The sequence below is a fragment of the Macrobrachium nipponense genome, chromosome 25 (assembly GCF_015104395.2).
Source record: "Macrobrachium nipponense isolate FS-2020 chromosome 25, ASM1510439v2, whole genome shotgun sequence".
In the NCBI taxonomy this organism is placed as follows: Eukaryota; Metazoa; Arthropoda; class Malacostraca; order Decapoda; family Palaemonidae; genus Macrobrachium; species Macrobrachium nipponense.
The window spans coordinates 44296118-44301117 of NC_087214.1; positions in this window are offsets into that span (position 1 = coordinate 44296118).

Consider the following 5000-nt stretch of genomic DNA (forward strand, 5'->3'; position numbering starts at 1 on the left):
AATGACACTGCATATCGGCGGTGTGAAAAACTCAGTGTAGTGCTTAGAATTAAAACTATTGATATCAAAGTACAAAGCAATGCGTGCGATCATTCTAATCCACCTGATTTGGCTCGTTTTTTGGTTTTTCAATTATTGGACCGTATGAAGAGTAAAGCTGAGTATTCGGAAGAAGTTAAGAGTCCCCATAATTAGGACTGCAAAAGGAAGAATTGCAATCATACGACTAGCAAGAAAGATATAAATGGTCGAAGCTTTGGACGTAACAACGCGAGGAAAGAACTTTCGGTTGTATGAAAGTGATGCTGTTGTTATCTTTTCTAAAAAAGGAAAAGAAAAAAAATCTTGAACTCCTCTCAAAAAAGCAGACGGGGTTTGGAGATGAAACATTTGACTCTGCCTCACTAGGCAAACAATTATATACTATTTATGCGCTTATTTCCGGAAACATGATTTTGCCTTTAGTTTATTGTATAGCAAGTAAAAAGCGAGGAAGAACTTTCGACGGAATTTTCAATTTCCTGAAAAACGGCGAAGTAAACGATCCAACTCCCATAACATTTAGGCCAATGCCTATTGCCCGACATTCAAGCCAGCAGACTGCAAAACTGGTAAGCCGAACCTGAGAATGCACATCTTAGTAAGTAATTGCAGGTTCTTGCCTCACCACCTGATTGATGTTCAAGAATTATGTGACAAATTACTCGCTCAATAAGATCCCAGAATTGATGAAATGTCAAGCGACTTTCTGGTTTATTTTGAGAGAATGTGGTTAGTAGTAGTGATGCAGCGGAGAAGGAGAAGGAAGGTTATTTTCGACTTAGAATGATGGTCAGTTCACTCTCGGTTCGTGGATAATTTGCCCTAAACAACAATTCGCTTAAAGGTTGACATGCAGCTTTCAAAAAAAGGTAATATAATTCACCCCACGTTACCCAAGCTGCTTAGAATTATCAGGAGAAAACAAGGCTACAAGTGAAGTTTTATCGAACAGGCATCTATGGGAATCAATATTTCACGGACACAAAAATTATGATGCCATCGACGAAAGAGTATGTCTATTTGCAATTTTAATCACATGTAATATTTTAGCATTATATTCCATTATTATTGCATTATGTACATTGTTTTCAATAATATCTCGTAAAAGAAAGTTACAAATAATGGTACAATGATTACAGTTTTAAATTACAAAATAAAAGCTATATATATATATATATATATATATTATATATATATATATATATATTATTTATTTATTACTTGTAATTTATTCAACTTAATTGTTATTTTATGACTTGAATTGTTTTCAGTAATATCACATGAGACTAAACTGCAAATTTTGCGGTTAATTATCTATTCCTATTCCATTCGACTTCTTGTATATTCAGCCTCTTGTCCTTTCATCTTCCAGGTCGTTCGCCTTCTTGGCTTCGGCAAAAGTGCACTGGCAGAAGACATATCAAGGCTTTTGAAATTGTCCGAAAAAATGTCTCATGACAATAAACGCACCAAGATCCAAAGAAGCAGTGCATCCTGAAGAAACGAAGAACACAAACCTCCTCCTCTGACACCCACGTACAGGAATCACTACCCCTTCCTATGCTTATAAATAAAGCATTCCAAATTCAGATGCATGCAAAAGAGGACTGGGTCTCAACGAAAGGCTGAAACGGGCATTCGTCAAAGATAGTAACACACACACACACACAAGTATTTTATCAGCATCCCAAAGCGTTTACAACCAACTGCAGCCTTCACTCACTATACTTAATAATCAAATCAAGAGAGAGAGAGAGAGAGAGAGAGAGAGAGAGAGAGAGAGAGAGAGAGAGAGAGAGAGAGAATAGCATAAACAAAGAAGAGAATACAGACGCTAATACAGAAAGCATATTTCACTATGGACTTACATCATAATATGTAGTTTAGGGACAGATTTAGGAGGACAGAAAATACGTAGAGACTGTTCTATTTACATCTAAGTCGCTTCGCCTTGGATGAGTTCCTGTGTGAAATATATCTATCATAATATATTTTACGGACTGGCAGGCTTGCGTGAGAGAGAGAGAGAGAGAGAGAGAGAATTGCGACTGCTCTATTTATATCTTGGTTGAAGAGAAAGGATACTTATATACATCCTGGAAGAAGGAGAGTGCATGGAAGATAAAGGTTAATTGTCAAGGGTGCGTAGGACGGTTTGAGGCACTGCTGGTAGTTCTCTGTGTAGGATTATGTAGCAACTGCAGTCATGGTTATCTTGCACACAGAGACGCCTCCGAGACTAAGCGGCAAGTGTAAATAGAGCAGTCACAATCTCTCTCTCTCTCTCTCTCTCTCTCTCTCTCTCTCTCTCTCTCTCTCTTTGTCGACTGCTTGGTCTTGAGACTATAACACTCAATTACTGTGCACTACTGTAGCAGCCTGTTCTGCCTTGCTATCAGAGTTCGATGATCGTGGCTAGGGATGCATCATCAATTAACGAGGTTTCATCCTCTCTCTCTCTCTCTCTCTCTCTCTCTCTCTCTCTCTCTCTCTCTCTCTCTCTCTCTCGTCCACGTTAATCTTAATGTCATTCCAGGTCCTTGAAGTACAGCCCCAAGGTCAAATAACAATCACTAACGATCCTGACATTGCTTTGTCCTTCTGTCAATGAAATTAGATTTCTGAGCGAGAGTTGATCCAGGTCAGAAATGATTTGTTTCGAAAACTTTTAGGAATCCATCACTTGCGCGAATACTATCAAGTGAACAAAATTTACCAGAGAAGTATAAAGTCAACCAATATTGCATAGTGACACTTGTTGCAGTCGGGTAGGGAGTTACCTTTTGCAACGTTCTGATAATAATAGCCACGGACTTTCAATAAACCAGTCAGTTCACATCATCTTGATCTTGACCCCATTCAGACTGAGCACTGCTTCTCGAGGCAAGAGAGACTCGAAGATATTGCACAATCCGTTGTATTGCATCTTGGGTCCTCAAAGAGGACGTCGAGCAACGTTACCACGAAATGAACAAGATAATATTTGCCAGGAGGAAAGTCTTTTAGCCAGGCATGTCTCTGAAATAAAACGCGCATTACAACAGGATGAAAATGATATATTTTGTTTTCTAGTAAATTATTTTTATATTTAAAGCATAATAGCATTAAATTCACCACCAAAATGTGAAAAAACACTAAAATGTAAAAGCAGTAAGGAAATGGCATACTCACAGAATTATTAAAAAAACAATGCAAAATAACTTAATACAGAACACAAACATTTGCAATGTGCACAAAATGAAATAAGTTTACCTAGATACTTTAAATATTTTTTTTAAGTGCACATAAGACTTGTAATAAAACATTACCTGCATCTGCTTGCAATGGTTCCAAGGCTCAGAATGACCAAATCCTCTCTTCGTATGTAAGTATGGGCGAAAACACGACCCTAAGATTAATTGACGTCATATCATTTTGGGGTGGGGTACTCAGCAAATAATCTTGATAATTTTCTTTCAAAGAGAGAGAGAGAGAGAGAGAGAGAGAGAGAGAGAGAGAGAGAGAGAGAGAGAGAGAGAAAGTGGGATTACAATCATAAATAATCTTTACACAGTTTCAGACAATAAAAATATCTTAACATGGAACATATATGATTATAAACGCCTATCGAAAGCAAATTGTGACGTCACTCACTGAACGTGGCGTCATGTGCAGATTCTATGTAAAGGTTTTGGTCAAGAATCTTCTAGAAGCTTTTAGCATGACGCAATCTTGTAATAAGTCACACGGCTACAGCAAGGCCAATACGTGTTCGCTGCAGACTGCACGTGGCTGTTTACAAAAAAAAAAAAAAAAAAAAAAAAAAAAAAAGAGGAACTCGCGAGTGGTGACAGCTAACTGAAAACAAGGCGGTGAGAGTAAAGGCTATCGCATATTTTTTTAACATTTAAAAAAAAAATTATCGCTTGTTGACAGCCAAGCAAAATAGAACAGACGAGCAGCGGACAAAGAGCTTTACTCTTAACATCAATTCTAAGTTAATCTTATTATGGAATCTGAACATGAAACTCACTTCGCAACATTACCAACAAATACTGAGCGGATGTTGCACCTTGCAATGGCACTCATATAAGAAGTGTATATATATATATATATATATATAATATATATATATATTATATATATATATATATATATATATATATATATATATATATATAGGCAAATTGGAGTGGCGGCAAAGCGTTCTTTTTTTTTCATATCCCTTTGATAATATGCCGACGTTTCGTATCTCTTTGATACAATGTTGCAGACTGAAAAAAGCTATGAACAGTAATTGTGTTTACACAGTAAAAGGTATTCACATTATATACTTGTTAACACCAAGTTAAAGAACAGTCTAAAAAATTAAAAAATAAAAACTTAAAAACACTAAGGAGATATTTTAAATTATTAAAAAATATTAAAACTAGGAATGATCCGACATCCAGCTTACTCAGGACGCGTACAAGATTTTTTCCTCCTTAAGCTTAAGCTGTAAACATTATATTCCTAACTTATCGTGAAGTGGTCTTCTTAGTTAATATTCATGATTAGTACTACTCATACTAAGAACAAGGAGCAAATAAAAAGGACACAAATTAAACACGTTCATATATTCCCAGGTAAAAGTGGAAACACAAAATAATTGAACAGAAATATACCTCTAAATTCAATACATCAAATAAATTAAATCGTGCTAAAATCTGTGGCCAAAAAGCCCATTGCTTCACCAACGAAAATTTTGAAAATATGCTATATTTTGTTAGGAATAATTTTTCTTTACTGTTTAACATGCACATTATTTATTTATTTATTTTTATTCTAATAAATAAATCATAAATATCCTATCCTAAAATTCCTGTATCTTTAACTCAACGGGAGACGCCTTTTCCAGATCTTTTTAGGCTATCTTACCCACCCGCTCCCACCCCCCAACACCAGCAAAAAAGTAGTTTGTAGGCTTACTCCCCAAGTAA